Source organism: Trichosurus vulpecula, chromosome 2 (genome assembly GCF_011100635.1).
Source record: "Trichosurus vulpecula isolate mTriVul1 chromosome 2, mTriVul1.pri, whole genome shotgun sequence".
Classification (NCBI taxonomy): domain Eukaryota; kingdom Metazoa; phylum Chordata; class Mammalia; order Diprotodontia; family Phalangeridae; genus Trichosurus; species Trichosurus vulpecula.
Window position 1 is genome coordinate 404,200,809 of NC_050574.1, and position 12,940 is coordinate 404,213,748.

The window sequence follows — 12,940 nt, forward strand, 5'->3', positions numbered from 1 at the left end:
GACATTCTTCCTCCCCTGACTGCATGACTAGTTTTTTGTTTTTTTCCACAATATCTGCTAGTTAGGATCCTGTATTTTTGACCCATCCTAGCACCATGTCTACTCTTTTTAAAGACTCCTTAGTCCACAGACACGGGTGTGCAGGGGCCAGCTTCTGGCTCTCGATAACAAATTGTTAATTTTCAGTGTAAGTACTTAAACAAACATTGGAAATTGAATATGCCATAAATCAGAACTTGATTTATTATTTTGTTTCTTATCTTTAATAAAATGAAGGAGAAAATATTTATAATGCAGATTAAATTTAAAGTGTGTCAGGAGTACATTTTTTCAGAGCTGATTGTAAAAACATTTGCCAGTACATCACTGATCACCTTTCTTCTTCCTAAACTCTAAGGAATCTGCTGTTTAGATCCCTTGAGCATTGGGGTGGATCAGTAATGTACGATTCTACATCCAGAGAAATAAGAATAGAGTCATCTTATACTACACTGAAAATAAAGTGATGATATATATTCCACAAAATTTTCTTTTATCTTTTGATTACAAAAGATATGTTAGTGTCCCTAAACACTGGAAAGAAAAAGATATCTGGTATATAGGATGGACTTGTTTTGCAGCTGGTTATTGAAAGATGAAGTTCATTTTTTTTAATTTCAACTGAATGAATGTTATGTGGGGGAACTATTTAGGAGAAAAGACATAACTATCTTCATTTTTTTTCTTCATAAGAAGATTGAAAAATAAGACATATATTATATCGTATAAGCATTTACATAACACTTACTTTGTGCCATACATTGTGCTACTAAGAACTTTTTTTACAATATTTTACAAATATTATCTCATATGTTCTTCACAACTACTCTACAAGGTAGGAGCCATTATTATCTCTATTTTACAGTTTAGGAAACTGAGGCAAGCAGAGGTTAAATGACTTACCCAGGGACATGCAGCTAGTAAGTGTCCATGACTGGATATAAATTCAAGTCTTCCTGAACCAGGGTTCATATTTGGGAAAACAAGCAAACAAACAAAAAAAACTGCTGATGGACATTAAGAGACTAGTTTATAGTCCTAGCTCTGCTACTCATTCATTTGAGCAATGAATTAACAACTAACAACAATTTAAACAAACCACTTAACTTCTGTGTAATCTGTATATAATCTTTGTCTTCTAAATTATGTAATTAGGCTAACTGATCTCTAATATCTCTTCCACTGCCAAAATATTGAGTCTGTTTCAAATTGACTTTTCAAATCTCTTTGGAGATCAACAGTATCAATCTAAAAATATTTTAGGATGGGTGGAGGTGAAGTCAAGGTGACAGAGCTTGAGCTCTCCTCCAAACCCTTTGAACACTAATTCTAAACAAACTCTATAGTGGCAGAACATGCAAAAAGATGAAGCAAAACAATATCCCAGCCCAAAGAAAACTTAGAAGGCTGGCAGGAAAGGTCTGTTGCACAAGGGTGAGAGAGGAGCATAGTCCAGTGCAGGCCATGTCAGCACACCCCTGGCCTCATCAAATCAAAAGGAGGCCTTTGGAGTGACAGAATCAGCAAATGCGGTGGCTGTTTCTAGAGCTCTAAGCCCACAGACAGTAAGGGGGTCAAACAACTGGTCAGAAGGAGATTACAGGGATCTCTTTGCTGGCACTGAGGAAAAACTGTTGCTTTACCCATACTCTGATCTGGGTCACAGTCCCAGTGCAAGGAGGAGCATGGCCACAGCAGAGCTTATGGTCACAGTGGAGGGGGTCCCTCCTCACAGTTACAGGGCAGAAAAGAGTGCTTATGGTCACTTACAAACCAAAGCCCAGGGCAGGAGAGGAGTAAATTCTTCTCTCTTTAAATCATAACATCTTAGAAGAACTGAAAATTTACAGGTCCCGAGAAGTACCTTGGAAAACAGCTGTAAAAAGCCCTTAAAGCTTGGGACACAGCTCCTTCCACCATGGAAGGACAGCCCTACTATAAAAATGAGTTAAACAATTTGACTATTGTGGAAACACAATCAGAATAACCTAAGATCTAGCAGCTTCTACATTAAGAAATCGAAGGGCTTGGAATAAGATATTCTGGAGGTCAATGGAGCTAGGATTAAAACCAAGAATCACCTACCCAGCAAAACTGAGTATCATGCTCCAAGGCAAAATATGGATTTTCAATAAAATAGAGGAATTTCAAGCTTTCATAGTGAAAAGACCACAGCTGAATAGAAAATTTGACTTTCAAACACAAGAATCAAGAGAAGCATGAAAAAGTAATCAAGGAAAAGAACAAAAAAAATGAAATTGCAAGGGACTTACTAAAGTTGAACTGTTTTGTTTACATTCCTACATGGAAAGATGATGTGTATGATTCATGAGACCTCAGTATTAGGGTAGCTGAAGGGAATATGCATATATATATATGTTTATATATATATGCTTATGTATATATATATATATGTGTATATGTGAGTGTGTATGTATGTATATACATATATATATATATATATAAATAGAGAGAGAGAGAGAGAGAGAGAGAGAGAGAGAGAGAGAGAGAGAGGGCACAGGGTGAGTGGAAGATGAAGGGAAGATATCTGAAAAGAAATAAAATCAAATTAAGGGATGAGAGAGGAATATATTGAGAGAGGGAAATAGGGAGAGATAGAATGGAGTAAATTATCTCACATAAAAGTGAAAAGGAAAAGCAGTTCTGTAGCAAGGAAAGAGAAGTCAGGTGAGAGGGAATGAGTGAATCTTGCTCTCATCAGATTTGACCTGAGGAGGGAATACCACACATACTCAATTGGGTAACTTACCCCACAGGAAAAAAGGAGGAAGAAGAAGATAAAAAGGAGGGGGGGATGATAGAAGGGAAGGAAAATGGGGGTGGAGGTAATCAAAAACAAACATTTTTGAAAGGGGACAGGGTCAAGGGAGAAAATTCAATGAAGGGGGTTAGGTTAGGAAGGAGCAAAATATAGTTAGTCTTTCACAACATGAGTACTGTGGAATGGTTATACATAATGATATGCATGTGACCTATGTTGAATTGCTTGACTTCTTAGGGAGGGTGGGTGGGAAGGGAAGAGGGGAGAGAATTTGGAACTCAAAGTTTTTAAAACAGATGTTCAAAAACAAAAAAAAAAATTTGCATGCAACTAGAAAATAAGATACACAGGCAATGGGGCGTAGAAATTTATCTTGCCCTACACGAAAGAAAGGGAAAAGGGGATGGGAGGGGAGTGGGGTGACAGAAGGGAGGGCTGACTGGGGAACAGGGCAACCAGAATATATGCCATCTTGGAGTGGGGGGGAGGGTATAAATGGGGAGAAAATTTGTAATTCAAACTCTTGTGAAAATCAATGCTGAAAACTAAATATATTAAATAAAAAAATCAGTTAAAAGTCAAGTAATATTCTGGGAATATGAGCAAACAACAGAAATATAGTCTGACCATAGAAATTTACTATAGTGACAAGGAAGATCACAATACACATGCTCAGAGGGAGATAACAAAGTGAAATACCCTTTATGCAAAGCCTCCAAGAAAAAAAAAAGAATTGGGGTCAGGCTATGGAAGAACTCAAAACGATTTTGAAAATCAAGTAAGAAAGACAGAGGAAACATGGGGAAGAAAAATAAGAGTGATGAAGGAAAATTATGAAAAACAAGTCTACAGCTTGGTAAAGAAGAAACAAAAAATACTGAAGAAAATAACACCTTAAAAAACGGACTAGGAGAAATGCTAGAAGAGGTCCAGATAGCCATGAGGGGAAAAATGTCTTGAAAAGCAGAATAGGAAAAATGGAAAAAGAAGCATGAAAATTCATCGAAGAAAAGAAAAAACTCCTTGAAAAGTAGAATTGAACAAATGGAAAAGTTGGTTCAAAAGCTCACTAAAAAATAATTCCTTAAAAATTAGAATGGAGCAAATGAAAATTAATGACTTTATGAAAATTCAAGAAACAATAAAATACAACCAAAAGAATGTAAAAAAAAAGAAGAAGGTAATGTGAAGTATCTCAAAGGGAAAAAAAAAAAACAACTGACCTGGAAAATAGATCAAAGAGAGATCTTTTAAAAGTTATTGCACCACCTGAAAGGTATCATCAAAAAAATAAAATAAAATAAAAGCCTAGACACCATCTTTCAAGAGATTATCAAGGAAAATTGCCTTGACATTCTAGAATCAGAGGGCAAAATGGAAATTGAAAGAATCCACTGATCTTCTCCTGAAAGAGATCCCAAAATGAAAATGCCCAGGAATTTTACAGCCAAATTCCAGAGCTTTCAGATAAAGGAGAAAATATTGCAAACAGCCACAAAGAGAAGATTCAAGCATTGTGGAGCCACAGTCAGGATAATGCAAGATTTAGCAGCTTTTACATTAAATAATCAGAAGACTTTGAATATGTATTCTGAGGGAAAAGGAGCAAGGACTACAACCAAGAATCACCCACCCAGCCGAACTGAATATAATTCTTCATGGGGAAAATGAATATTCAATGAGATAAATGACTTTCAAGCATTCTTGATGAAAAGACCAGAGCTGAATAGAAATTTGACTCTCAAATACAAGACACAAGAGAAATATATAAAGGTAAACAGGAAAGGGAAATCATAAGGGTCTTAATAAGGATGAACTATTTACATTGTGTTTTTTTTTGGGGGGAAGGCAAGGCAATTGGGTTTAAATGTCTTGCCCAAGATCACCCAGCTAGTAAATGTGTCAAGTGTCTGAGGCCATATTTGAACTCAAGTCCTCCTGACTCCAGGGCCCATGCTCTGCTCACTGAGCCACCTAGCTGCCCCAACTATTTACATTCTTAAATGGAAAGATGATATTTGTAAATCATAAGAAATTCCTCATTATCAGGGCAGATGGAAGTATACATAGTCAGAGGGCACATAGTTGTGAATTTAATATACAGGGATAATATCTAAAAGAATTAATTAAATTAAAGGGTGAGAGAGGAATGTACTGGGAGAAAGAGAAAGGGAAGGGTAGAATGGAGTAAATTATTTTACATAAAATAGGCAAGGAAGAGCTTTTACAGTAGATAAGGAAACAGGAGAGTGATGGGGAACACTTGAATATCACTCTCATTAGAATGGCTCAAAGAGGGAACAACAGATACACTCAATTGGGAACAGAAATCTTTCTTACCCTATAGGAAAGTAGGAGCAGATTTGTATGGGGGGGGTGATAGAAGGGAAGGCAGATTAGGGAAGGGTCTAGTCAGAAGCTAAACACTTTTGAGAAGGGACAGGATGAAAGGAAAGAGAAAATAAAAGGAAGGGGAAGAGGATGGAGGGAAGTACAGTTAGCAATAGAAAATGTAAATAAAAATTGAGGCAAGTTTCTCTGATAAAGGCCTCATTTCTCAAATACAGAGAATTTAATCAAATTTATAAAAATAAGAGCCATTCCCCAATTGATTAATGATCAAAGGATATAAACAGTTTTCAGATGAAGTCAAACCTATTTATAGTCATGTGGAAAAATATTCTAACTCACTATTAATTGGAGAGTTGCAAATTAAAACAATACCTATAAGTTTGGTTAATAGGACAGAAAAGGAAAATGACAAATTTTAGAGAGGATTTGGAAAAAATGGGGCATTAATGCCTTGTTGTTGAAATGAAATTCTTTTGAGGCAAGACCAGTGCCTTTTAACCTTGAATTTTGGGGTTCCCAGCACCCCTAGACTACAACATATTCTTCCCTGACACCAATAAATGGCCTAACCTCAAGCTCTTCTCTAGCCAAGACTGGAAGATACATAAGCTGCACATCTTTCCCTATCTCTTTCTCACCCTGCAGTTAGCATTGATCTCCAAGCAACTAGAAAGGCTTGGAGATGCTTTTTTATGCCTGAAGCTCTCAAGGTCCATTTAGGTCAGAAAGTTACTAGGCTGTCTCACACTCAGCCTAATGCTGTCAGGCTCTTGGTGAAGTGGTCCAGTTCGAGGCCATAGACCTAGGCACCTGCTCAACAGTATAGAGGATAGGGATGGATGCCTGTTTGGTAGCATGTGCCCAATTGTGTCAATTCTCTAAATTCCCTTGGGTGCTAGCACATTGCAAAAACTTCAGGTACTTTTTGGTTTCGTGAGGCTTACTCCCTTCTCTCTGCACCTCAAGACTACCCATACATGTGCCTGGAGGATCCTCCTTCTTTTTCAGTGTTCTGGCCAGTGGATAATCATGGCTGGATTTAGCAGGTTTCCCCCAAGATTTGCCCCTAAATTAGAAAAGGAAAGATTAGTGTCTGGCCCCTGTGATCCATAGCACCAAGATAAATTGTAAAAGGTCAAAGAAAAATTTAAATTTTTCTTCCTTTAGTCCCAGCTCTAACGAGGCTAAGCTGAAAAGCTAGCTAAAAACATTTTAGCAGCTACTGCATGGGCCCCACTGGCACTCATCAAGGCAGGATGAGGTAAAAAGCCAGCCAGCCTCCTAATTTGGCTAAACCCACTCTTTTAAAGGTGTAGTTTTTTTTTAATTTCTTTATTTAATTTATTGAATATATTTAGTTTTCAGCATTGATTTTCACAAGAGTTTGAATTACAAATTTTCTCCCCATTTCTACCCTCCCCCCACTCCAAGGTGGCATATATTCTGGTTGCCTTGTTCCCCAGTCAGCCCTCCCTTCTGACACCCCACTCCCCTCCCATCCCCTTTTCCCTTACTTTCTTGTAGGGCAAGATAAATTTCCATGCCCCATTGCTTGTGTATCTTATTTCCTAGTTAGATGCAAAAGCCTTTTTGTGAACATCTGTTTATAAAATTTTGAGTTCTAAATTCTCTCCCTTCTGTCCTCCCCACCCACCCTCCCTAAGAAGTCAAGCAATTTAACATAGGCCACATGCATATCATTATGTAAAACCTTTCCACAATACTAATGTTGTGAAAGACTAACTATATTTTGCTCCTTCCTAATCTATCCCCTTTTATTCAGTTTTTTTACCTTGACCCTGTCCCTTTTTGAAAGTGTTTGTTTTTGATTACCTTGTCCCCCAATCTGCCCTCCCTTCTATCATCCCCCCTTTTTAATCTTCTTCTTCATTCTTTCCTGTGGGGTAAGATACCCAATTGAGTGTGTATATTATTCCCTTCTCAGGTCAAATCCAATGAGAGCAAGATTCACTCATTCCCCCTCACCAGGCCCCTCTTCCCTTCCTACAGAACTGCTTTTTCTTGCACTTTTAAGTGAGATAATTTACCCCATTCTTTCTTTCCCTTGCTTTCTCCCTCTCTCAATATATTCCTTTCTCATCCCTTAATTTCATTTTACTTTTTATATATCATCCCTTCATATTCAACTCACCCTATGCCCTGTCTATATATATATATATATATATATATATATATATATATATATATATATATATGTATATGTATATGTATATGTATATGTATATGTATATGTATGTGTATATGTATATGTATATGTATATGTATATGTATGTGTATATGTATATGTATATGTATATGTATATGTATATGTATATGTATATGTATATGTATATATATATTCCCATCAGCTACACTAATACTGAGGTCTCATGAGTCATACACACCATCTTTCCATGTAGGAATGTAAACAAAACAGTTCAACTTTAGTAAGTCCCTTATGATTTCTCTTTCTTGTTTACCTTTTCATGCTTCTCCTGATTCTTGTGTTTGAAAGTCAAATTTTCTATTCAGCTCTGGTCTTTTCACTGAGAAAGCTTGAAAGTCCTCTATTTTATTGAAAATCCTTATTTTGTCTTGGAACATGATTCTCAGCTTTGCTGGGTAGGTGATTCTTGGTTTCAATCCTAGCTACATTGAGCTCCAGAATATCATATGCCAAGCCCTTCCATTCCTTAATGTAGAAGCTGCTGGATTTTGTGCTATTCTGATTGTGTTTCCACAATACTCAAATTGTTTCTTTCTGGCTGCTTTCAGTATTTTCTCCTTGATTTGAGAGCTCTGGAGTTTGTTGACATTATTCCTAGGAGTTTTCTTTTTAGGATCTTTTTCAGGAGGCGATTGGTGGATTCTTTCAATTTCCATTTTACCCTCTGGCTCTAGAATATCAGGGCAGTTCTCCTTGATAATTTCTTGAAAGATGATGTCTAGGCTCTTTTTTTGATCATGGCTTTCAGGTAGTCCAATAATTTTTAAATTATCTCTCCTGGATCTATTTCCCAGGTCAGTGGTTTTTAAATGAGATATTTCACATTGTCTTCCTTTTTTCATTCCTTTGATTCTGTTTTATATCATAATTTCTCATAAAGTCACTAACTTCCACTTGCTCCAGTATAATTTTTGAGGTAGTATTTTCTTCAGTGGTCTTTTGGGCCTCCTTTTCCATTTGGCTAATTCTGCCTTTCAAGGCATTCTTCTCCTCATTGGCTTTTTGGAGCTCTTCCGCCATTTGAGTTAGTCTATTTTTAAGGTGTTGTTTTCTTCAGTGTATTTGTCTGCATTTTTGGGGGGTCTCCTTTAGCAAGTCATTGACTTGTTTTTCATGGTTTTCTTGCATCCTTCTCATTTTTACTCCCAATTTTTCCTCTACTTCTCTAACTTCCTTTTCCAAATCCATTTTGAGCTCTTCCATGGCCTGAGACCAGTTCATGTTTTTCTTGGAGGCTTTTGTTGTAGGCTCTTTGACTTTGTTGACTTCTTCTGGCTGTATGTTTTGATCTTCTTTGTCACCAAAGAAAGATTCCAAAGTCTGAATCTCAATATGAGTCCATTTTCACTGCCTGTCCATGTTCTCTGCCAAGTACTTGACCCCTGAGTTTTTCATTGGGGCATGACTGCTTGTAGACTAGAGAGTACTTTGTTCCAAGCTTGAGGGGATGCACTATTATTTTCAGAGCTATTTCTATGCAGCCAGCTCTGCCACAGCAGCAGTCCTCCTCTCACAGAAACTGCCAATCTGAACAGGACTCAGATCTTAAGCAGGCTCGGCACTCACACTCTGATCCGCCACTTAATTCTTCCTATCATATGGGCCTGGGGCTGGAAGCAACTGCAGCTTTAGTTCTGTAGCTGCAGCACCCCTGCTGTCGCCGGGGTGGTGGCCAAACCAAGAACTCCTTTCTCTCTGTCCCCCATAGCTTTTCTCACCAACCTTCTCTGTTGTCTTTGGTGTTTGTGGGTTGAAAAGTCTGGTAACTGCCTCATCTCTCTGATTCAGGACTCTAGGGCCTGTTTCACCTGGCTCCTGTTCTGATTGGTCCAGGCGTGGCTCATGCTGGGCTCTGCTCCTCTCTGCTCCCAATTCCATGTGATAGACCCAGTGACCATCCAGGGCATCCTGGACTGGAGCCCTGCTTCCCTCTGCTATTTTGTGGGTTCTGCAGTTTTAGAATTTGTTCAGAGCCATTTTCATCGGGTTTTGGAGGGACTTGGTGGGGAGCTCAAGCAAGACCCTGCTTTCCAGCTGCCATCTCATCTCTGCCCCCAAGGCTGTAGTTTTAAGCTGTTAATAATGAGATGTGGAGTCTCTGTGTAAAGTAATTTGGAAATACATTCAGCAAAATTGACGTGACCTGATTGGTAATTGCTTTGTTTCAAATTTCAAATTGATCAATTTTTTTATGTAAAGCAATTTTTCATAATTTGGTTACAGCTAAAACAGTTTGGTTACTAATTAAAATTGTAAGATTGTTGGTTATTGTTTTAATGCTAAAACCTAAAGCTGGTAATAGATTACTATGTGTGTGGAAAGAAGGGGATATAGTGAAAGCCTCATCCAGACTGGTTCTGCTCATTCAGAGCAGTCCTCAGCTCTAAATGTAGGTAGGGTGGATAGGAAGCCCCTTCTCTGGGGTTCTTTTTGATCAACTTATTTTGTAAACTTTCCCAAAAGAACTTGTTTGGGTTATGGAATTCTTAAACAGTTGAACTGGCTTGCTGAGAATTTGCTGCAACTGTATAGAAATGATCTCTAAGGATTAGCTTTTACACCAGGACAAACTGTCAAAATTGACAAAAGTCAGTCTCAGAAAAATTCATTTGTGTAACTATTAAGTATTGAACCCAGGGGTGGAAAACACCTACCTCTAAAAGTCTTACTTCAAGTTTTGAGAAAGTAATGATCTGATAATCCTGCAGGTCAAATATAAATTATTTTAATGGGGCTCTTGCACTTTTACTTCTTGCTATATCTGAGCCCTACAGACTTGCTTGTCATATTTGTGTCTTCTAGACTATATTCCATTCACCTACAGTTGGTAAAAAACAGTGGGTACCAGACTAAGTCCTCCCATCATTCCCTGTATGCAGCATGTGCTCAGTTCTAGTCAACCTCCTCTGTGGGACTCCTTCAAGGCAATGGCCTTTTTCAGCAGGAAGCAGTTTCAGAAGCCAAGACCTTCACTTTTACCCCAAAAGTATTTTGGTGCCATTTGTTTGGGGGGGAATGATGAGGCATTAATAATGGACCCATAAGGGGCCCCAGACTTACCCACATCCCTAGTGTTCAACTGGGGCTCCAGGCCTTCCCAGTTAATAATCCTTTCAACTGCCCTTTCATTTTGGCCCTCATTGTCTTGAACCTGGCCCCACCCTAGACCACCACTCCTTAATCTAGATGCCTTCTCTGTTTCCTTCGGTCACCTCAACCTATTGGTCACACTATCAGAAATGTCAGGTGCGTCTACCAAACTGCTCATATTGCTTAAGAGACTGGCCAATGGCTCACACCCTTAAGGGTTTGGCCCACTTTTCAATAAAAGTGTTGTAATATCTTGGATTCTTAAAATCTCACCCACCTCAACTTGTGTTTTAATAAACCTCATCTCTGACTTAAAAAAATATTTGTAACAGCTCTTTTCTGAGTGAAAAGAATTGGAATTTAAAGGGATTTCCATCAACTGGGGAATGGCTGAACAAGTTATGGTATGAGCTTTTGATGGAAAACTATTGTGCTATGAAAAATGATGATCAGTATGCCCTCGCAATAGCTTGGAGAGACTTTCATGAGATGATGCAAAGTTAAATTGACTGTGTACAAAGTAACAGCAATATTGTAAGATGATCAGTTTGAATAACTTAGCTATTCTCAGCAATACAATGATCCAAGTCAATTCTGAATGATTTATGATGAAAAATGCTACTGCTAGTGTCTGAATACAGATGGAAGCATTATTGTTTTTGCTTTTTAAAATTTTTCTTCAGTTTTTGTTTTTAGTCTTTTTTTCACAACATGAGTGTTTTGGAAATGTATGACTTGCATGACTATACATATATAACCTTTATCGAATTGCTTGTCTCCTCATTTGGGGCAGCAGGGGGAAGGAGTAACAGAGAGAATGTGGAACTAAAAATTTTTAAATGAATGTTATAGATTGTTTTTACATGTAACTAGGGAGAAATAAAATAACAAATAAATAAGAAAAAAATACTTTAGGATGAGAAAATGAGGGATGTTGTTCTAAATTACAATCAATGGAATCATTTATGACTTGTCATAATATTTATGAAGGCTAAACATAATTCATTCTACATGATATTCCAGATATTAGATAAACTCAGTTCTGTGTTAATCAATGAAATATTAACCTTGGAAAAACTTAGGACAGATTTAGAAAATGTAAAATACCTTTCAAAGTATCAAAATTTGTAAAATGTCTATTACTTGTTATTGTTTCTCCTGATCATGAGCTTTATAGGGTTTTCTACAGACAGGTCATAGTTAATTGGAATCATCCTACACTAATGTAAGTAAATAGTTCCAAATACATATTCTCATCTACCAACTTGAATCTTGTTCTATACCATAGGTTGGGATACAAATGTTAATCCCTGTATTAGTTTCCAAGAAATTGACATCAAAATATACTTTAACCAAATTTATATGGAATAGTTGCATCAACTTTGTATCTTAAGGGATTAATCCTGAATTTTTTTTCTTAATTTAAATTTCTTCTCAGCTCCTTAAATGGAATGGGGATATCTAAGCTAAGAATGAACTCATGTATTCTTAAGATACATTAATTATCTTGCCACATCTTGCCTAAAAAAATCTCTGTTACCCATGATGGTGTTGGGTGATAGGGTAGGCATTATACTTTCTGTTCCCTGTTTTCTCTTCTGTATTGAGGAAAGAACTAGTAATATTTCCATTTTTGGGGTGAAGAGGGGATTCACATACTGCATGATCTCATTTTAGTCTTATATCCATGCAACCACAAAGCCTGCAAGGATGTTTGCAGCATTCTAACTCTTTTTTTAAAAATCATAATGGGGAAGAGAAGAGAAGCATCCTTTATGGAGAGGCTGGGAAACTCTATCAGTAAGGCAAGATTAATGACTTAGAAGATGACCATGAACATGCCTGTATAATTTGGAATGCCAAAGTATAAGAGATTCTCTAGGTAGAAGGCAGGGGAAGTCTAACATTTATTTAAACACCAGAGGATCAATCCCAGAACCAATAAACCCAATTCAACATAGCAGTAATTGTATTCCAAAACAAGTAAGTCCACCTCAATGTAACAACAAAGAAATTATAACAGAGTATTACAGCAAGGAACAAAGTCATCTGTAACCTTCCCCCCTGCTGGGGCCTAGCCTTAAACACTCATAAATCTCAGCTGTCAGCTTGCCTTTATTCTCTGCCCCCTCAGTTCTCTGGTCTCTACAACTCACTGGTTTCCACTCTCTCCTCTGCACTGTCTCTGCAACTCTGTCAACTTGGAGTTCTTACTTCTCCTCTTTGCACTGAATTCTGAATTCTACGATGTGTAACTTCTGGGTATATACACTCTTTTTAGGGCTCATGCCTACAAACAAACCTCTAGTCAAGCTTCACTTAACTGGCCCTACTTGAGGCCTATTGGATGGGCAGGAAAGGTCTTTAATCACTTATTGGCATCACAGAAACACTCCTATCTTTCAGTTCCCTGTCTCTACTCCTTTGTTTACATTCCTCCACTCAGAATA